The following is a 24,366-nucleotide window of genomic DNA, read 5'->3' on the forward strand; positions in this document are numbered from 1 at the left end:
ATGCATCTGTAGCTTACCACCATTGAGACTATCATATGTTTAGGCCATTCAAATCTTTGAAATGGCATTTCCAGCTGTTCGGAATGTTGTTTCGATGGTTTGAATGGCCTAAACACATCCAAAACTAGACCATTGCTAGTTTCAATGGTGGTAAGCCACAAACCCACTGGGACCCACCTTTCAAGTGGATCAGCCTGGATTTTGGGCTGCCCGAAAATGAGGTGGAGAAAATGATGGACATTGATTCCAAATTTCATGAAAGTGGGCCTATCAAAATTAAGGTTCCAAGAAGATGTCACGCGTCTCCCACACATCTATAGTCTCGTTTAGAAAGAGGTGTGCAAATAGCCCATGCACATTGCTGGTGAAAATCTCTCTGCAAATAGCCCATGCACATTGCTGGTGAAAATCTCTCTCTCTCTCTCTCTCTCTCTCTCTCTCTCTCTCTCCCCGTGTGTACACACATGCATATATAAGTAGGTTGGCAGTCGAATCGGGTGGAACACAATTTATAGTCCACCTAGCAAATAACTTGATGTGCATGCGACATCCAACTCTTCCAGCAGGTTGTGCCGACCATGAGAAACAACTTGCAAAAAAGTCAGCCACATTCACGCATCATGTGGACTACACTTGTATTTTGTTATTTATTAATAGTTAATAATTGGATGATCCACCTGATGAATGGATAGGTCTAATTTTTGCATATAAACATAAAAGGTGGAGCCTAGGCGGGTTTCAATGATAAGAAAGTCTTTTCCCAGTTTTCTATCTTGTACGGGCCACTCAAGTTTTAAATTTGTTCCATTTTTTGTTGTATGTCCTAAAATGATCTTGCAAAACTCGAGCGGACATACAAGATGAAAAACTAGGGAAATACTTTCATACCATTGAAACCTTCCTGGGCTCTACCATGATGTTTATATGCCATCCAAATTTTTTATAAGGCCATTTTTAATGGGATGAAGTAAAATCACAAAAAACTTAACCTCATAAGTAGCTTTTGTGGCCAAATGAATGTTTCAATGGTAGTCATTGAATCCTCATTGATTCCTCTCATGCAACACACTAGATTTTGGATCCACTTCAGTTTTGATATAATGTACTAAAATGATCTCGCAAAATAGATGACCGGGTTGGATTTCTCACAAACATCATGGTGGGCCTCACCTAGCATCCTACCACAATAACTTCATGCGAAAGGCTTTCGTAGGAAACCCGCGTCTATAGGTGTGCGAGTGGGAGAGCGTCTCTCTCCGTGAGATACGCGTGACCGAAACTCACTCTCAAACTCATACATCAGATGCTACGACCGACATCAAGTTTCGCACGTAATGACATGCGAACCGATGCATAGGTAAGCATTCCTTTATGTGTGTGTGTGTGTGTGTGTGTGTGTGTGTGTGTGTGTGTGTGTAGAGTAAGGGAGGAAAATATGAGAGCGGTGTTGTTTCTGTTTATATTTGCTATGGTCGGCTAGAGTTTTGAATCAGGCCCAAAGTTGGTCCAAGGAGTTTCAAAGGGTGCTGTATTACATGGACTGTTCATATATATATATATATATATATATATATATATATATAATGGTTCTATGAGATCGAGCTGTGTGGGCCCCACCGGGATGCGTGTCGAACATCAACACCATGCATTTGATGGGTCTCCTTTAAATTAGGGGATATCCCAAAAATCAGCTGTATACGGAACTCAGGGGGGCCATACTATCTAAAATCATGTGCAAACATACCTAAAACATATAAAAGCACTTGGTGGAGCCCACTTGAAATTTCAATGCATTTGAAACTTGGTCTGACCCCTTATCCAAGTGGGACACACATAATAGATGGACTAGATTTGTGAACCACGTCTCGGTGGGCCCAAAAAATGATTATGAATGTTTTAATGGGAGGATAACCCCTCTCAACTTTTTGTATGTGGTGTGGCCCACACAACTCATGGATTGACTTGATTTTTAAGCCCGAGGCCCACCATGGAATGGTGCATCTGACTGATGGGGTAGATGTTCAGCACGCATCACAGTGGGGCCCACACAGCTCGAGGTCAAATGCATATAACCATTTCCCATATGTATATGTGTGTGCGCGCGCACGTGTGTGTGTGGGAAATGGTTAGGGGTGTACATCGAGTCGAACTGGCCTTAACTCGACTTGGCTTGGCCACTAGCTGACCTCAGCTCGGCTCGGTCCTCGAGCCTAACTGGCTAGCTCGGCTTAGTTTGGTCAGCAGCTCGGGCCAGTTCGAGCCAAGATTGAGCCAACTTTGCCTGTGCAATATTTCCACAAACACCTGGACTGCACCTTTAAAATCCCACTGTTTGTAAAATAGTAGTAATGGTTTTATAGGTATCTTATCAAACACCTTCTAAGCAACATAAAAACCCAGAAAAAATGGATATTTGTTTCATTACATACCTTCGTTGCCACCAACCACACTTCATTGAGTCATTTCATCAAACACTTGGTGAACAACATCAATATCAAAGTAACCGAGTCACCGAACCGGTTCAATACAAGTTTAATTTGAGCTGGGTTCGATCCAAGTTGATTCGAGCAGGGGCTAGCTCGAACTTGGCTCAAACTCATTTTCGAGCTAAAAAAACAACTCAACTCGGCTCGAACTGAACTTCGAACCGAGTCGAATTGAGCTTTTTCGAGTCGAGTTGAGTGAGCTAACCGAGCTAGCTCGGTTCGTGTACACCTCTAGAAATAGTACTATGAGGTCGACATCATCAGAACTCCCCATGAGGTCGAGCTATGTGGGCCCTACCATAATGTGTGTCAAACATCTACTCCATCAATCAAATACACCATTCCATAGTGGGCCACAGGCTTAAAAATCAAGTCAATCTGTGATTTGGGTGGGCCAGACCACATACAATAATTGAGAAGGGTTATCCTCTGTAACGCCCCGACTTTTCAGGACCCGAGTATATGATCCGTTTCCCAAAAACCCGAGTGTTAACCTATAGAGAGCTAAAATTTCACACATATATTTTCTTTTATTCAGAGTAAGCAGTTTAGCGTAGTATGGACAAATCAAATATAAAGAAAGTTTGCATTATCATTTAAATATACAAGAGTTGACTGTAATGACTTATACAAACCAATGACTCGATATAATAAATACAAGAATTCACATAATTTCAATACATGAAAGATAACAGATGAATGTAAACATAAGCCGCAAGACCGCGCAACTCCTCTTAGCAATATGGCTATGCATCCCTAGTACTTGTACACGACTCCTCATCAGTCTGAACTTGAAAATTGCTTAAGCCACCTGTGTTACCTGTTCGATTATATATTTAATGGATAAGTGACCAACTCAGTGTAAATTCTCTATAAGATTACACACCGCCGCATTAGGTAAACATAGTCATAAATCAAAACATACAAAACAATACATGATGCAGGTCTTATTAGATGCATGGATGCGTGAATGCAATCATGCCTTGGGGATGCTCATCCATGTGGAATTTGGGCTCATCACCCATGCAATCATGCAATCAACGCCCCAGGTCATCCGTGTGGAATGCAATCATCGACCTGGGAAAATATCCAGTTAGACAAATATGTAGATCACGTACGATAGCAATAGATGCCAGTTTGTGCCATGTATGCATGATTAGCCAAACCATTATTAATCCAGTTATAATCAGCTAATTTAAATAAGCTCAAGGTCACTACAGGGGCTCGTCACCAGCGTAGGCCGACAGCTCGGGCATAGGTCCTATACCACCATCCCCGGCTCATGAGACTACCATCTTAGGATGTTTAATGGAAACCCGTCGACTAGTTGCTAATCATATTCCACTATATGAGGCTTACCATCGCATGGTTGTATAAAAATAATACATCAAACCCATATAGGGTAAATACTAAAACAGAACCAACTCGGGCGAACATCAAAACTAAGCCACATAGGGTAATTATCAAAACTAATCCGCATAGGGCCAATATTAAAACCATGCGATAAAGACGATTCTTAAAAACCAATTGGATACAATAACCCATGGATGGTAGGCCCACATTAATGTCCAATTTAAACAAGCATTCAACAACCACTAAGTTGAAGGTCCATTATAACCACAATCAATTGAGTTACATCTCAAGTATGGGTGTACATTTATAAGTAGGGGTTTCCTATGGATGTACCAGTTTAAGTTCCATAAGCAATCCACAAATGGTCCAAAAGTCTAAGGAAATATGCAGGATAAATATTTAAGCATGTGATCTAGCAATTTAATTCCAACAATTTGCACATGTGATTATATGATAAAGATATTAAATATCAATCGAAATTAAATTAAAACTATCACTTAAGCTAATGGAAAGATGGAAAGCTCAAGGGGAAGAATCATCACCTTATGTTTGAACCGTTTGCACCATCGCTAAGAAATGCGAGTTCCCTTGGAATCAATTCCTACCATCAATCGTAAAGTTGTACAATTAGATCCATGCTTCCTCACAATTTAGGATTAGGATCTTAACCTAGGGTTTGGATTACCTAGGTTTTAGGGTTTCATCCTAGGGTTTAGTTCTAGGATTTTGATTACAGGATTTGGACTTTAATTTACATGGTTATTAATTATATTGTTAATGGGAATCATTGATAAATATAATTTATAAAATGAATTAGTTATTAATTTTAAGAATATTACAATGGCCAATATTATATCAATTTATCTAATGACGTCCACAATGAATAATAATACTTATAATTTTAAAACAATTATTAACATTAATAATGTACTTAATATTAGTTAACGTGGCCCTGATAATCATTGTGATGAACAGAAATAGCATGCTCTAATGTCAATAATGAATTTTTCATTAAATTCTCAAAGATGTACAAGTATATATATATATATATATATATATATATATATATATATATATATATATAGATATATATATATATATATATATATATATATATATATATATATATATATGTACACACACACACACACATATATATATATATGTATGTATGTATGTATGTATGTATATATACATATAGATATATTTACCTATATCATAGTAGGTAGGGAGGAATGCACTGCTGCTAAACGATTGACCAGTAGCTCATGGCGGGAGTTCATGCAAGGCTATGGAGGAGGGAAGGGAGAATCCTTTGTTTGAGCAGCCCCGACGTTCATTGATTTGATTGGGAATGGTCTACATCCCTTATACCTGCCACTGCTGAGACTTTCGTAGGGGCACGGGAGCGAAGCAAGCATTGACAAGCGCCCCTGCACCTTCCTGTCCCAGCTCCCCTTCGCTCGGTTCCACCAAATAATGCCGGGAATTCAGTGCCATTTTCTGATCCTCCGAGTGCAAAGCTAGCAGCAGAGATCGTGGTTCCATACGTGGATTGATATGCATCCCATACACTACCTCGATCAGAATCCATTCCAACAAAGCGTTTAGCCCGTTGTAAGGTTCGTAGCCTCTATAGCGAGCACCTTTAAAGTGGCATACCGTCAAAGTCAAATATACATATCCATATGCTAGTTGACCCGTCGATCCACCAGTGGAGGGAATAGAAGCATAGATATAGAGGTGGGAGGGATGGGAGAGCAATCTGGCTTGGGGGCAAAGGCAATAACATCCGAGCAAGAGGCATTACCCTAGAAATCGACACTTTCTCTTTCCAAGGAAGGAACTATGCATTCTTTACCTCTAGGGCGTCAGAATAGTATATGTCAGCCGATATAGTCGACGTGCCTTAGTTTCTCAACCTCCAAAAAAGTACTAAAAGCCTCTTCTTTCTCTCTAGCCAGTCCCTTCGGTCTATCGTCCTTCCTTGAGGTCTTTGTTCACTCCCCAAGTATAGGGTTGTAATGTAGTAATAAACTCGGTGAGACCGAGGTCGAATCCCAAGGGACTGATACCTGTACGTAATCTGAAACTAAATAGAACTAGAACTAAACTAAGATGTAATCTACATCAGGCGAATATGAGGGAATAATTGTGAATAGATTAATTAAAAACTAATAAAAATAAAGGTGGGAACTAGGGTGCTAAGGATCCACTTGTAGCAATTGGGAAGTTACCTTGTATTGATTCAAGGACACAACTGGAATCAGAGTCTCATCCTATCCAGTTGGTAAGAAGAGATTTGTCAAATCTCTGAATGTTTCATGGATCTAATCATCAACAGATACGATTGGTGTAGATTTGGAAGTGATTCAATCACCTAACCATGCCCAGGAGACTATGACAAACAACAGCAATTTACCAATACCACAGCCAATCACAAGAGAATTGTGAAAGTTAGGAAGGGGTTCCATCACCCAACCATGCCAATGAGACAATGGTGAACAACAGAGTCTCATAAGTTCACAATCTCATAATGAAAAGAACATACTCAAAGCTATTACAGATCTACTGTAATTTGAGTCACAATAAACTATTAAAAACTAAAAGTATTCCTTAATAATCAAACTAAAATCCACAAGAGTTCAATAACCATGAATCAAAGTAAAGTTAACAACCCAATCACACTACAAGCTTCACCTCCTAGCCTTAGCTAAGAGGTTTAGCATATCATAATCATGATCAGACTAAAGTCTCATAAAAGCATTAAAAGAAGAAGAAAAACTAAAAGGGAAGAAAGAAGAAGATCTTGGCTGACCACTTTGCCTCCACGGCTGCCCACTCTCTACAGTCCAAGAGATCCCTCTCTCTCCTATGCTTCACGTCCAGCCCAAAGATGATCCTTCTCACATTCTCTTTCTCTGTTTTATAAGTGCTAGGGGCGGTGGAATCGGTTACACAGCAAGAGTCGGTAGAATTGACACTATTTCCACAGTTTGCAGCGGAACCGAACTGCGCATGCAGCGAAAACGCATGGATAGTTACGTTTGGCCTGATTTTTAGGGCAGTGCACGGCTTCACGTTGTAGCCTAGCTCCATGACTAGGGTCGTTTTTTGCTTAACCTTCATCTGGATGGTCCGGATCGGCCATCTAAACAACGGTGGTGGTCCACTACTTCCCGGATCGTCTGGAACTTGCGGACGTGCTCCGTGCGCACAGCAGCTGCGGGAAGGAAAACGGAAACTTTCGTTTCCATGGATGAGGTCGGTGGGGTCCACTTATACTGACTTTATGGTGCATCAAATCCAGTATTAGAGCTTCTGTATTCATGCTTGATCGCGGGCTCAAATTTGGAGTGAATTTGTTATTCATATGGGCCACACCATCAATAGACGCAGCAGCGTTTTCCTTACTACTGCAGTCTTGAACGTGTGCATAGAAGCTTGGAATCGCTCAGGTTGCAGTCGAATTTATCTTTTGAGTGCATTGGATGGTTCGGATCATGAAAAAGGATGATGGATGGGGCCCACTGGCAAAACCCAATCGCAAGCACATCCTGGACGTTTTTAGCACTATTTGGATGTTTTGTAAAAATATAGGTGGGGCCCACTTTTGATGGTATTTTCGAAGATCTGCTCCATTCATCCTCTTCTTAGTAACGTGTAAGCCCATGAGTCAAAGTATGAAGATCTGAACACTAGGTGGGCCACACCATCCACATGTGATGAGTCACTACCCATCGTCGAAGCAAGCCAATTCTCAGTTGGATATGGAGTTCATTATATTTACAAATTTGCCACTCACCCTTTTAGAAACGTCTATCATTCGTTTCTCCCTACCGTATCATCCAAAAGAAGTGAAATTTGACGGGTATCCACCGTTTTTCATGCTCTTTCCATCGGTTCAGTTTGAGTCCTGATCTCCCAAGGATGTCCAAGATGCTTTCTTAATAGTTATTGTCTGATCTTATCCATTGGGTCACTTACACACTGATCCAAGGGCTGAATTTTGACGTGTACGGTTAATTTGTGGTCCCTTGACCATATATGAAGTTTCGAGCCGAACGGATGGTGGGAACCCCATGATCTTGCATTTTGGACAAATTTTGGGCTACTTGAGTTTCAGTTTCCTTATTTTCTCAGATCTTTGGCGTGTAAATCTGTCGATCTCAGTCACCTGTAGTCCCGTCCATTGCCTTGGTAATTCCTAAGCATTAAATCCATGCTTTTAACATCTTTTTCAGTCCAGGCTCGTAAATATATCTTGCACCAAAAACAAGATTAAAGCAGGGCGTTAAGCATTATCATGTACATAAAATCAGGTAATAATTAAGGTCTAACATGCAATATTTGACCCTCAACAGTCTTTTCCTTTCCTCCCCCTCGCTTTGTTCCCTTGTTCACTAGCTCGAATACCTCAGAAGAAGATAAAAGAATGGGAAAAGAGAGAAGAGAAGATAAAGAACCTTCTTTCTAGCTCTTTCCCTCTACTCCTTCTATCGGTCTATCCTTAGCTAGCTCTTTCAGTGAAATACCTTCACTCCTAATGGGCAAGGGCTCTCTTAAGCAGGTCTTCCTAACTAGCGGACCCTTTATCCTTGTATCGCGCACACACACACATAAATTAATATAAGTATGGACAATTATTAATGGTTAATCATATCTAACTTAAAAATCCTAAAATGATGCTATCAATGATAATTAAAGTAATTTAAATCTGGAAGGAAAATATAGACTCACCTTGTCGACTTGGTTCGAGTCGAGTCGACTTGGCTCAAGCACAACCACCCCCTACTCTCTCTCTCTCTCCCCCCCCCCCCCCCCTCTCTTTCTCCTTTTGCTGGAATATCCACCATACCTGGACCAGCCCAAGTTTAACTTGACCTAGCCAGACTCTATTTTCAACCGAGTTAACTCGGTGATAACCACAACCGGCCTCCACTCTCTCTCCTTTTCTCTTCCTCTTTTCTTTCTCTTTTCTTCCTATCTCTCCCCCTACTTCTCTTTCTGATTTAGCTAGAAAGCTCCAGCAAAAATTGGACTGAGCCAAGGCCAATACTCACCACCCGACCCAGATGACTTGTCTCGGTTTGGGTAGCAGCCGCTAATGGCGGACGCCCTTTGTTTCCCTCTGCTTCTTTCTTTTCTTTTCTTCTACTTTCCTTTCTTCTTCATGGTTCCCATCTACTGGAAACAACACCCAGACAACCCTGCCCAAACCCCTCAGCGAGTTCGAGCAATCTGCTCAGACTCGGCCCAAGTCGCAGGTGGTGTGGCAACCACAACAACAACTGCATCCCCTCTCATTCTCCCCTGTTTTCTCTCCCTCATTCTCTCCTGTTTTCTCTCCCTCATTCCTTTGTTTTCTCTCTTTCTTTCCAGTTAGAAACGTCCCACAGAGGGACGCCAATCTGGCCAGACTCGACTCGATTTGAGTTGCTGGGTGCGGTGGATCGGCGAGGAAAAAGACAATGCCATTAATGGCATCCTCGCCATCACCACATCTCGCTTCAATTTGCTTCCTTCAGACAATCCATAAGGATCCCAGAAAGCTTGTAAACAAGCCTCATTGGAGTTTGGAGAAGGTTTTATTGATGGGTTTGGAGATGGAAGGCTGCGGCTGATTTCTGCAAAACTGACCATGGTTGTTTTTATGAAATCCACTCCATTCATTAGCTTTGGAGGTCCTAGTCAAGGCCTCTGACCAAGTATTAGGTGGATCCAAATTTTAGGTGGGCCACGTTGAGCGATCTTACCTTATTTGCTGATTTACATTGATCTAACGGTCAGATTGATTCTGATATGAACGTCAACGGTCTTGGAAATTGTCTAGATGGTTAGGATCACTTATTCCACGAATTTCCCATTCTGAATGTCCATATCATAGCATCTTCAATCATTATTATTATTATTATTACTATTACTATTATTTTGAATTAATTTGTAGGGCCTACTTCTAAATAGAACTGTCCTCATGGTAGATCGATCACCATGACTCATGTACCTAATCCTTAACTAACCGTAAATGTTAAGTGGGATACACTACACGGATGTCTAATTGCTAGTATTCGACATACTGACCATTCGACCAATCCAACGGTTGGATAGTCCAACGTGACTTGTAAACTTGGTGAACTTTTGTGATTCAAGTCCTAAAATGTTGGGGTACGGTTCTACTTGCCTAACAAGGTGATTGAAGCCCATCGATTGGATTTACAAGTAAATGTCCTGACAGTGTAATTCAATGGCTAACTTGCCCGATAGAATTTTGTGAACTTGATAATCAGTAGATCTATTGATTTGGGTCCCAAAACTGGTGACATGTGGTTTGATCTATGGGTGTATATTCTTTAAATGGACAGATTTAAGCTCGATCGTATGGTTCAGGTGTGGGTCATCCCTTAAGTTATTGAGGATTCAGTAGAGGGTAAGTTATGTGACTTAAGATCCTAGATTTGTGGCATGTGGTTTAGTTGTTTTTGCATGACGAGATGGCTCGTCTTGAGAATTAGCGGAAGGATGTTTTGGTTTACTTACAAGATTACTCCCAACTATCAAGTCAAGCGAGAATGAGGACGAATGTTCAGATACATTAGGTTTGTGTTTATACTAAACTAGGTATTTATGGTAACACCCGAGTACTAGGAAGTACGGAGTGTTACATCCTCCCATTAAAATATTCATAATCATTTTTTAGGCCCACCGAGATATGGTTCACAAATTCAGCCCATCCATTGTGTGTGTCCCACTTAAATAAGGGGTTGAACTAAGTTTCAGCTGCATCCAAAACTCAAGTGGGCCCACCAAGTACTTTTATATGTTTTAGGCATGTCTTCTGTCATGCTCCAAAATTTGAGTACCCAAATAGGGTCTTCAGGACCTGAATTCCAGACCCATGACCTATGAATAAAAATATAAATATAAATATAAAGTATGACAATTAAATATACATTTCATTTTCTCCGACCATAGTCCACAATTTTAAAATCCAAACGCATGCTAAGATAACTAATTACATAATCTGTTAATACATTGATGTATAATTATTTAACTTAACTTGAAGTAAGAAAATCAAGTCAAACTTTACTACATTCATAATTCTAAAATAAAATAAAATTGATCCTATGTAGAATGACATGCCACGTGCATCCAACCACATTCAATGCTCCACTACTAATAGTAGTATACTGCATCTTCAAAATATTCATAACCTGAAATGGTTAAAACATAATGAGTTGACAACTCAATAGGATTACATCAATCCCAAGTTGAAAGCTTCACAAATATTACCAAATTTAACCTCGACATATTAATCAAAATAAGGCGAATATTGGATTTAAAATCATAATTAATAATTTGACATGCATGAATATAAAATAAATAAATTGTTTAACATAGCTTCTCTAAAAAATTAAGATTTGGAGTGGACAACACACTCATATGTGCTATCCTTTTAGGGGATGACCCACGTCAGAGCATCGGTGTTGATCCTTTCAGGGTATGACCCTCGGTAGAGCACCGGTATAACCTTTTAGGGACAAAAGCCAGAATAGTGCACCCATGTGTACTGATCCTTTTAGGGAATCACCCAGAGCAGAGCACCTATGCCAATCCTTTTGGGAATGACCCTAGGCAGAGCACCCGTGTCGTGGCGATCATTTCGGGAATGACCTTAGGCAAAGCACCCATAAGAATTTTTAAATCTTACATTAAATTTAAATAGTTCACATAAAATGCATCTAACTCAGACTTACAAAGAAATATGACAGATATAGTGTCCATGTTCATATAATTAATATTCATTATCACCACAAGATAATATTAAATGGAAAAAATATATAATATTTGCATCGATTCAGTTAAATCAAGAATATCTCAATGTCTAGATCATATGAGGCAATTACTTATGAATTTTTCAATAGGGAATGATCACCAACCTGTTATGATGATAAAACACTCCGATATAGATATGAATTTTCGTAGGATTACTCTCTGGATATCAAAGTTTGCTACAATTCTGATTCGATATAATGATTACGAAAAAAATTGGATTTGTATGCTAGAATTGGTCCGATCAGATAAGATTTACCCATGGTTCCAATACAATTATCATAATTAAGGTTTTTATCTGTACAAAAACTTCTAAAAATAAATGAATAATTACTAGCTAATTGACTCAGTGAGTTGGCATATATTACAACTATACATTGCTTTCAGATTAACTATCTGAAAAACAATTTACCTATTACAGGATGTAAATATACATGCTCTGACCCTGGATATTAATTAATGGTCCAATCTAATTTTAATAGGCCTCATGGAAGGATTTACTTACCGTAATGCTGGTTTACATATATTAGACGGTGGTGGTGTAGATGAAGAAGACACTCATGTTAGAATCTGGATTGATGTATTTTGAAACACTGACAGCTGTGGATGGTTCTTACAGACCGTATAAAGCTTGTGGACTCCACAGATTGAAGCTCAAATTGATTTTGTTGGTCGATTCTGAACTTGGAAAGTGCAGCAGCTAGTTGCATAAAATTGAGAAGTAGAAAGGAGAAGAGATTTATTTTTATTTTTATTTTATTTTAGAGATCTCAATGGTATGCTTTTCAACGGCTGTGAATCGATGAGTGAGTGGGTTGGAAACACTTAGGGAAATCTCTACGATCATAAGAATGAAATTTGTAGAAGGAGTCTGAGAGAGGAGGGAGCGTGTTTCAACGTGACTTCGTGTACAAGGGAGATTTCTGCTTTCAGTTGTTGTAACCGTGAGGATGGGTAGTGATGTAGGGTCCACCATAATGGCTGAGAGAAATTAGGCCATTAATCAGGTTCCATAGGTCCTAGTGCTAAAAAAATTTAGTTCAAATCAAGCTTCAAGGTGAGCCACATAAAATATTTTTAGGCAAAAGATTTCAAGGGCTAAGGTTAATCGAGGGTCCGGGTTCAATGGATGGTTTAGATTAAGGAGTGGGTCCTACCATGATGATGACATGCATGGTGGATGAGTTCACATCCGCAACTGTACCGCAGAGAAGTAGGAAGGAGAGAGAAAGAGAGAGTTTGTTTTTATTATTATTATTATTATTATTATTATTATTATTATTATTTATTTAAGAGAATGGGCCCCACAGGAATCACGTGAAAAATCCACAGCGTTCATTAGTTTTGCCAATCAAAGTTACGGCATGTGCCCGAAAATGAGGGTCATCCACAGCTTATGTGGGCCATACCATATGTAACGGTGGAACCCATCGTTAAAAAAAAAAAAGAGTGTTACATTCTACCCACCTTAACAAAATTTCATCCTCGAAATTTATATACCTAAAAGTGGTTAGGATACTTTTCTCGAATTTCTTGTTCTCGCTCCTACAATGCTTCTTCCTCGCTGTGATGACTCCACTGTACTTTCACAAGTGGTATAACCTTCATCCGAAGTACTTGTTCTTACAATCGAGAATGCGCATAGGTTGCTCTTCATATGTAACATTTTCTTGAATCTCTAGTGGCTTTCATTCGATGACATGAGAATCATTCGGCTTGTACTTTTGAAGCATGGAGACGTGAAATACATTATGGATATTGGATACCTGAGGCAGTAGGGCCAACTTGTATGCTATAACTCTTACTCTTTGTAGAATCTCGAAGGGTCTAAAAAAACATGGCGCGAGTTTCCTTTTCTTTCCAAAACACATAACTCCTTTCATTGAGAAAACTTTTATGAACACATGGTCTCCCACATAAAATTCTAAGTCTCTGCGTCGATTATTTGCATAACTCTTTTGGTGACTCTGGGCGGCGCACATACGTTCCTGAATGATGTCAATCTTCTTGCAGGTCTCTTGAATAAGTTTTTGTCTCAACAATATCCTTTCTCCTACTTCGGTCTAGTAGCTTGGTGATCTGCAGGATCTTCCTTATAAAACTTCAAATGGTGTCATACCAATGCTTGCTTGGTAGCTATTATTATATGTGAATTCCACCAGCGGCAGATGATCGTCCCAGTTGCCGTTGAAGTCAAGAATGCAGCTGTATAACATATCTTCTAAAATCTGGTTCGTCTTTTCTGTTTGTACATCAGTTTACGGGTGAAATGTTGTGCTGCAATCGAGAGTAGTGTAAGACCTGACCCGAGTTCATGTGTGTGCATATGTGTGTAGGTATGCATTTTGTATCTCTTGATCCCACGGTCCTACTGGTCGAATTCCGGCGACCCAAGACCCCCGGATAGTGTTTGCAGTCATCCTTAAGTCCGGTCACGTTGACCCAAATCGAATCGGCCCGAAACCTATGCTATCTTGTTCGCATCGTCGTTGCGGTTCTGATAACGCATCTTGTGCTTCCATCCGATATATAGATCATAAGTTATATATATTTTATTTTATGGCCCTTAATCATGATCATGTGGCCCACCTAGGAGTAGTGCATGTGGCGCCCACTCCCTTTTTGCACAAGTTCCAACACACACACTACACACACCACATAAACCTCCATATCTTACACTATCAATACCACCCACACCACCCAAACCTATCCTACCCTAGCAACTTTGGTTTCTCCTTCCTAACTAATCATGACTAGCCTAAGACTAGCCATCATTTGCTACTCTTTCTCTCCTTATCTCTCTCTCCCTCCTCTTCTCCTCATTCATGTAACCAAAGCTCTTAAACGTCCAGCCTCTTCCTCCATTTTTTCAGCCCTTTGAAGCTTCCATACCTCACAATCTAACCCCTGAGAATCCATCCTAGCCGTTGATTCTTCTTCCTTCGTGCTAGATCTCCCTTGTGTGGAAGAATGAGAGGTAGTTTTAAAGGTAGGTGTCTATACAAGTGATGATTTCTCTTCTCTCCCTTGTTTCTTTTATCTCTTCATGTATGGGACACGTGGGACCCACCAATCCATGGTGGGGATCCCATTTGATCCCTTAGATGTGGCCCTTGGCCCATCATACATGGATGCATTATTCCATGATGGGGTCATTCTCCATGGACCCCATCATGATGTATCTCATAATCCTAATCATTCTAAGGTCATCTAGACCTTCAATTTATGGTGGGGATGGTATCCCCACCTTAGAAATTATTTTTATTATGGGGTCCATGCATGCATGGACCCAAGATATGATTATGTATGACTAGATCTTTATATGAGGGGTCTTAGTGGCGAAACCCCTCTATGTATGGCTAGATTCTTTTATTTTCCTTGTTTATATCTCTGAAATTAAGATGTGTGTGGCCAACCTTGCAGCCTGGAACCATCCAGACCGTCCAAAGAGGAAGGGCGTCCTTGACAGTCTACCCTTGGACGTTGGGGCCCTAAATGTACTCAAAAAGGGTACATACAAATGGTATTTTTTGGTAGAAATGGTCTGAATGTTTGTGAGACCCACTAGGGTATTCTGTACCATAATTTTCATGGACTGATTTCCTCTTTTTATAGTGATTATAATTATTTTATTTTAGTATTATGTTGCTGTCCAGAAACTATCTGGGCAAATTTTTGGACTGTCTTGAACTTAGTTTTTGGGATGATTGGTGAGGTGTTTGGTCCCGTTTGATATATGCCTCTTGAAGGTGGGGACCCCACCTAGATGTCTCCCAAATTTTAGCCCTTTCCGACCCCGATTGAGGCCCCGAAGGTGTGGCCTAAGTGAGGTGGTTAGCCTGAAATTTCTGGACTATTTCCAGTAACTTATCAGAGTGGAAATCCTTAATTATAAAATAATTTTTCCACTGGTGAGCCACATACGTAGAACCCACCTTATAGTACATATAGGAGGGGACCTAAAACCTATTTTTTCCAATTTTTTTGAGGCCATTGATCCACCCCATTGGAGGCTCAAATTAGGGTCTATCAAAATTCTGCACTTAGCAGATTTTCCGAAAAGTTTGAATTCCTTAAATTAATTAAAATACTTTTGCTAATCTAAAAATCTTGAAATTTTACAAAGAGGTGGTCCACCCATGATAAGATCCACCTACCAATTTTTGGGGCCAACGGACCCCTGTGTACACCGTGGCAAGGGCTGTACCGGCCCACCATGCTGGGACGCCCAGGCTGGGACGTCCAGCCCTGGCTGGGCCGTCCACCCTCTTTGTGGGTCCATCTTGATGTATTTATTACCCCGCTGTCCACCCATCTATGGACCACGTGGGACATGACCTACTTCCTTAAGAAATTTTTATTTTTTGGGACCTAATTTAATGTATTTTTGGGTTAATTGCCCAGGCCCATAGGACCCTTCACCTTGGGACGCCCGGGCCCATTGGACTGTTGCTGGACTTCCAGTTCAGCAGTATGGTCCACCTGTTTTATGTATGTAATCCAATCCTCCCATCTGGTGGGACCCACAGAGATATGTGTGGGCCACCAGGGAACATATACCTAATTTATATTAATTATTATTGGGCCCCAGTAGGCCCAAAATATAGGTGGGCTGGAAATTCAGCAATGGGCCCAAAATGGCTGCCCCTAGTAGTCTATTATGGGGCAGCATAGCCCACCAGATTAAGGATGGATTATGCACATAAGATTGTCATTCTCTGAGATGTCTTTGGGCTTCATTTATGTTTACTTGGACCACCTCCATTGAATTTTATTTTAGATATATGATCATAGTTTTGGTTGACCTTAGTAGGCCCATTCATCTTGGATCTTCTAGTTAGGTTCATTGACCTTTGGGCCTGTATTTCACTATTTATTGTAATGGGTTTGTGGGACATAATGTGCAAGTAGTTGGGCCCTTCATTGCCCACCAAAATAACCTTGTACTTGGGCTAAGTTATAAAGACCAACTCACTTAGATAAAGCATAGAAATTGCCCATATGGTTGGATTACTGGGCTACCCAGTAGCCCACCACAATATGTGGGTTTATGACCTTTATGGTTGGGCCTAAACTTTGCTTAAGGGCCCACCATATTGCTTATGAGTTGGGCTTTGTGTAATTGCCCACTAGGCCCATGATTGGTTTAGGCCTTGGGGCTTTGATTTGTATTTGGTTAGAGGCGAGCTACCTCTTGGGAACCAGTTGAGGTTGGATGTCCTCCTGGGTGATCCTAAGGTAGGCCCATGGGTTTCTCTATGGGTGGTTAAAGGCCCATCATAGATCCTAGGCCATTTATTGAGGCTCAATATGAATGAATGTGGAGCCTACCTTAACGTATGTTTGATCCAAGCCGTCCAAGCCTTAGATCACCCGATTATGGGAACACTCTCTGTCTTGGTCTACTGCTGAACTCACAGTCCAGTAGCAGGCCCACTTGATCTTTTTATGATGTATACACACCCTCCATCTGGTGGGGCCCCCTGTGAGTATTGTTGGCCTTCATAAGATCATTCCCACATAGTTGACTAATTTCTGGACTTTAGTAGGTCTAGGAAGTCAAACGGGCCAAAAGTTTATCAAAGGGCCTTAAATGTACATTTTTATGGTTAAAATTTTATTTGGCTGTGGGGCCCACCGTATTGAGGACTTGTGTATGTGTTGCATACTTATGTTTTCTTATAATCTTTGGGCTTGATTAATTCTTTTGGATAACCTTTAGTGATCATATGAGGACCCATCTTAGATCAGATTTTTTTTTTTTGAGACATCTAGTGGGCCCAGAGTGGGCAGGGACGTCCCAGCTTGGCCCAACCATATATTGGGCTAACTCCCACCATTTTGATGGACTTGTGGGTTGAGATAAGGATGGTATTGGGCCCTTGGCTGCCCGCTTAAATTGCTAGTTATTGGGCTGATATAGTAGGGCCCATTTCATCCAAACTTAAACTTATTTTTGGGCTATACATTGTGTACGCAGACTGCCCACCAAGTCCAACTTAATGTATGGAATTCTATGGCCATTGAAAATTGGGCCTTGGGCCTTAATTCCCCTCTTGGGGCCCATGTTGTTGAATGTGGCATTAGACATTTTTTCTTGTAGGCCTTCTATCCATGTAGTTCATTGTTCTTATGCCTTTTGGGGAATGATGACTAAATATCCCCATTGTGGATCCCTCTAGGCACGGTTGCATCTAAGTGTAATTGAATGCTCATCTTAAACTCTTGTTAGGCTCCTTCTGTATTACTTAGACCCATAACTTGTATGCTTAGTCTCGTGGGCTACCCCAGGTAAATGGGTCCCCACTAGAAGTGAGATTCCTTATGGATACTGACTAAGTACCTAGTCTTGGTTCCTTCTTGGATAGGAGGAGTGTAATACATTGTATGTCACCACATAGTGTGTCTAGACTCATCTTCATAACCTATGTACATCATTGCATGCTTGGTTGACATTACGTGTGTGTGGTCATGGTTGTGCCATTGGGCATTGAAAGTTACCTTCTCCGAGTGACGTAGCATCCCCTCTTGAGCACGTTGGATGCTTGGAGTTTATGTATGGTTGATTGTGTGATGCATGCATCTACCATTGCATAGTATGTGGATATTCGCCCTTGCTTCATCAGAGTCGTAGCCTCCATAGATTCATCGTGGAGACCATGATTGGATACCGAAAATGTTACCTGAGCATATAGGGTGCATAGGATGCCCTTGGGTGAAAACTCCAAAACTTCTATGATACCAAGGATCTGCCACAGTGCCGTGACGGGGTGGAACCATGAGCGCACGAGAGCCTTACACTGTTAGGCCACAACTCTCACTGTCGTGTAGTCGGTTGGGTTGGGCTGTGGCCTTACCTGTCTGAGAGAAAGAGGGCAATAGCTAGGCTGAGTTTAACCAGCTGGTGAATGGGTCCTCTACCGTCGAGCCTTGCTGGTGATTGGCTAACCACGGGCAGGTAGTGAAGTCTCTTACGCTCAGTTGACTGTGCGGGTCTGTAGAGCGACAGTCATCCTGTAGTGTACTTGACCTCAGTTATTTCCTTATGATGGAAATGTACTTGATATGTGGATTGGATATAAACACCAGCTTTACTTCGCATTGCATTTGCATCGGCTGTATAAGCCTTATATTGCATCGCCTTGGCATGGTGCCTAGTACTCATTGCATTACAGTACTCATTACATTATGTAGCCTTAGCATGACTTCCTGCATTATTGTACTGCCTTTGTATAGCTTCTTGCGTTCATGGCAGCCTTGGTAAGGCTAGTGGAGTTGACTTAATCATGTTTCCTTCCTCTATCCCCTATTATTCTTGTGCGCACTATTGTCACACACTTTCACCACCCTCTAAGCTTTCTATAAGCTTATGCACGATTAATGCGTGCAAGAGATCTTAAGTTGGCATCGTAGCAACAGAACTTGGATAAGAGTTGCGCCGAGGACCCCAGTGTTGCAGATCTTTCCTTCTTTCTTCTGTTATCATATGTATTTTCTTCAGCCTTATATCATGTCTAAAGCTCAAATTTATAGTGGATTTTGCGATGTGTGCCTTTGTTATTTCTGAGATATACTTGTTGTGATCTTGGGTATGCTCTTATTGGAATGGTTGTATAATTTATGAAATCCTCCTTGTAGGATCCTGGGATCGGAACTTGCTTAAGGAGTCGAGAATGGGGTACTACGGAGGCTGTTGCTGCCAGAACTGGCTATCGGGTTCCTTGTGAGTCCAGTTACTGAGTTTGGGGCGTGACAAGTAGTTCCTAAAGCTTCCTGCAGACTTGCCCAAAACCGTGATTTAAACTTGGGATCTCAGTTAGAGACGATGGATACTAGAATACCATGAAGTCGGACAATCTCTTTAATATAAATTTTACTCAACTCCACTGCAGATGTATAAATATTTATCAGGATGAAGTGTGCGAATTTGGTTAACCTATCCACGATCACCCATACAGTGTCATGGTGTCGACCTGTCTTCAGGAATCCAACTACGAAATCCATGGATATATGCTCCCATTTCCACTTGGGGACCGTTAACGGCTGCAAGAGTCCTAGTGGTCTTCGATGGTCTGCCTTCACTTGTTGACTTGTCTAACATTTAGATACGTACTTAGCGATTTTCCACTTCGTGATATTCCCCCAGTATTGGTGCTCAACATTGTGGTACATTTTAGTCTCTCCTGAATGGATAATGAATCTTGATCTATGAGCCTCGTCCAAAATCTCTTGCTTCAAATTAGGTTCGTTTGGAACACATAGCCTTCCATGAAACCTAATCCTCTCATCAGTGCTAATTCGCCATTCTGTATTTTCCTCCCCTATTCCTTTTACTCTTTTTTCTTGTAGCCAAACATTTTTCTTCTGAGCTTCTAGAATACACCGAATCTAAGGAAAAATTTTATCATGATCTAATCTCAATTCTAAAGATTAAAAAGCTAAACTTAGCTATTCAACTTGAGAAAATAAAAATAAAAATTACACACCAAGGCAGGTTATGCTACTAGGTTACTTAGATGCGCCTGAGGTTCTTCAAGCTGGAGTTGCAAGTCCTTGATAATATTTAGCATCTCCCACTATTTGATCATTAGGCTGGCCACAAGTCTTCGTGTCTTTCTGCTTAGGGCATCGGCCACAACATTTGCTTTTCCTGGGTGATATGAGATATCAAAATGGTAGTCTTTTAAAAATTTCATCCATCTTCTCTGACGCATATTCAATTCATTCTGATTAAAGAGATACTTTAAGCTCTTATGCTCTGAATATAAGTCGAATTGCTCCCCATACAAGTAGTGCCTCCAAATTTTCAAAGCAAAAACAACTGCTACTAACTCTAGATCATGTGTCAGGTAATTTCGCTTGTGAGTCTTTAGCTGTCGTGATGCGAATGTGATAGCTTTACCTCCTTGCATAAGAACACATTCTAATCCCTGATATAACGCATCAGTATAAACGATAAATCTTTCTCCTTTAGTCGATAATGTCAGAACTAGGGTTGATTTCAACCGCTTCTTCAGCTCGGTAAATGCCTGCTCACAATCTTGATCCTACTTAAAGTTCATATTCTTCTTAGTTAGTTTAGTTAGAGGTCTTGATATATTAAAGAATCTTTTTATAAATCTTCGATAATAACCAGCAAGGCCGAGAAAACTTCACACTTCTGACACATTCGAGGGCTGCTCCCATTCTAATATTGCTTCAATTTTAGCTGGGTCCAGAGATATCCCTTTCTCTGACACCACATGCCCCAAGAATTTTACTTCATGCTTCCAGAAGTCACATTTTGACAACTTGGCATATAATTGATTTTTCCTTTAACGTTTGTAAAGCGGTCCTGAGATGTTCTTCATGCTCCTCATGAGTCTTGGAGTATAAAAGAATATCATCGATGAATACAATAACGAATCGATCTAAATAAGGGTTGAATACCTGATTCATAAGATCCTTAAATACCGTTGGAGCATTTGTCCATCTAAATGGTATTACCAAGAACTCATAGTGCCTGTAACGAGTCCTAAAAGCTGTCTTATGCAAGTCTTCGTCCTTTATTCTCAGCTGGTGATAACCTGGCCTCAAATCTATTTTATAAAAGAACCTTGCTCCCTTAAGCTGGTTAAATAAATCATCAATTCTAAGAATATGATATTTGTTCTTGATTGTTACTTTATTTAACTGACGATAATCAATACAAAATCTCATAGTTCCATCCTTCTTCCTTACAAATAAGACCAGTGCTCCTCATGGCGACATGCTGGATATAATGAAACCCTGATCTAACAATTGTTGGATCTGATCCTTTAATTCTTTTAATTCTACTAGAGCAATGCGGTAAGGTGCTCTAGAGATGGGTGCAGTTCCGGGCATTAGATCGATATCGAAGTTCACATCTCTCTTTGGAGGTAACCTTGGAATGTCCTGAAAAACTTATGGAAACTCCCTAACCACGGGTATTTGTTCAATCCCTTCTGATTGCTCGATTCCCACAATAGCCGACAAACTAATCGGTACCTTCCTTCTTCGTGTCCCACAAAATTTCAATGGAGATCGTCCTTTTATGTTTAACGTAATCGTCTTCCTGAAATAATCTATTTAGGCACGATACTGGGACAACCAATCCATTCCTAAGATGACATCATATTCCCTCATAGGTATAATTATGAGATTTACTGGTAATATTTTATTTTCAATCATGATGGGGCATTCTTCACATATTTGTTCTAAATTCATGGACTTACCGAGAGGGGTTGCTACGATAATTTTCTTATCTAATTGTACGAGTGATATACCAAGTGAGCATATGAAGAAATAAGATATAAATGAATGTGTAGCTCCTGAATCGAATAATGCTCTGGCAAAAGAGGTGTAAGCCAAGATAGTACCTTCCACCACATCATTAGTAGCTTTAACACCATATTGAGGAGTGATACTGCAGGTTGTGCTGGGTCCTCACAAGTAGGAGTGGTAGACTCATACATCTGTGCAGCATCATCTTGAGGTGGCGTTGAATCATCATAGCTTCGGTTTGGATCCTCATACTCCTGAGGTGCATACTCCTAAAGTTGGGCTAGATCATTTGTGAATGATGATAGAGCGTAAACATGTCCTTGAGCTTGAGGTCAGGGCGCCTGACTTTTTTGCCTCGGTTGCTGATATTAGGGGGGCTTAACCTGTTATTACGATTGTTGAGGTGGTCTCGACTAAGCTTAAGGGGGTCCAGGTTACTGGGATCATGGATGTAGCTGTGCAGCCTCTGAGGATAAGGTTGTGATGGTCTCGCAGCTGGCTGAATCATCTGAGGAGGTCGTAGAGGTCGTTGATACGAAGTAGATGGTGCATAATGAGGAGGTGGCCTGTAAAACGATCATGGTGGTCCTTGATTCCCTGAATATTGATGACCCACCTAAGTTCCATATACGTCTGCTTTTTAGGATACCCTATAACCTAAAGGGGACCCATCAAATGCACGATATTGATTTTCGATACACATCATGGTGGGGCCCACACAGCTCAACCTCATGGGAAGTTCCCGTGAGGATGACCTTGTAGTACCATTTCCATATCCATCCCTTTATTAGGGCAAGAGCCTATCATTTTACGGCATTATTCAAAAAATGAAATTGGTTCAATTATCAGGTGGACCATACCATAAGAAAAAATGTTGATTGACCATTAATGGGCCACAAAAGTTTTGGATCAAGCCGGTATTTGTTTTTTTTTTCCCTTAATCTAGGCTTATGTAAGCTTATATATCAACCTATTGGATGTTAAATAAACACTACCGAAATATTAAGGTGTGCCCTAAGAGGTTTTTAATTGTAGGATGGTTAATCACCCTTGTCTCTTATGGAATAGTCCACCAGATAACTGTATTGTATTGCTTCATTTTTGGGATAATCCCATAAAATCATATGGAAAAACAGATGTACAGCACGGATACATAATACATACATAAAGGTAGGCCCCACAGTAACCCCATGGTAAGGGACGCACTATCTTGGGTGAGGCCGGGGTCTCACCTATTAATCTTCTCTCTTATTAGGGCTTGTCATGGATTGTTTATAATTCTAAAGAAACACTTTTATAAGTCAAAGTGTAACCATCTCATTCATGACTTAAAAATGGGATAGCCTTAAAAATAAGGCCAAATAAAGAATATGTTGGATCATCCAATCATCACGATTTTTCTTAAGAAATTTGCTCTGGACCCAACGGAGCATTGAGATCGTTCGAATGGACCATTCAAGTGAACCCGTGCAACTAGAAGCACTATAGCATTTTCTCCTTAAACAAAATCACAAACCAGAAAACACAAACACCATGCATCTAGTTTTGGCATTGAAGCTTTGTGGCCCCACCATGATATATGTGTTCTATCTATACTCTCATTTAAGAGCATAAGCCTAAAATGAAGCAGATACAAAGCTCAAGTAGGCCACACCATATGAAACAATAGAGAATAAAACCTTACCATCCAATTTTTAAAAGTCTTAGCAATTTTGTATCAAGCTTATATTTGTGTTTTCCATTTATCCAAGCATATCGGTTGGAAAATAAAACATCCCTATGGGCTCTAGAAATGTTTCAACGGTGGATGTCATTATCCGAGCTGTTTCTTGCAATGTGGTCCACTTAATGAATGGACAAGGTTGATAAAACACATACATCATCATGGGGACACCAGCTAGTTGGCTGGTGTTGGGGTCACCAGCCAAAACTCATCCCCACGACACAAGCCAACCTGAACGTTTGTGAAGCTTCATAAATGGGGCTGGTCCACCAATCTGACGGTGCACATGTACAAAAGCTTTAAGCTTCAAAAGAAAATTGCCGACTGTTCATTCTCTCCACATGCATTGTGTTGTCAGCTTTATTGGTGGTTTTCAGGCTAGGTCGGCTGTACGCGGATTTGGTACCGTCATGGATCAGGTACTGCCACTGCCAACTTTCACTTAGTCCTGACATCATGTGATATGGGATTTCATTTAATTAGTGGTAGATTATTCTGAAAATATACACGGCAGAACACTCGAACGAGTGAAACTTTGCTGTGATACCTAAGTGAAATTCTTACCGTAGGGGCTCACTTCAATGCATGCATTGTATATCCACTCAGTTCATCTGTTTCTGCGGATTATTTTAAGCGATGATTTTAAAAATGAAGTAGATAAAAGTTACGGGTGGACCACACCATAGAAAC

The sequence above is a fragment of the Magnolia sinica genome, chromosome 6, assembly GCF_029962835.1.
Source record: "Magnolia sinica isolate HGM2019 chromosome 6, MsV1, whole genome shotgun sequence".
In the NCBI taxonomy this organism is placed as follows: Eukaryota; Viridiplantae; Streptophyta; class Magnoliopsida; order Magnoliales; family Magnoliaceae; genus Magnolia; species Magnolia sinica.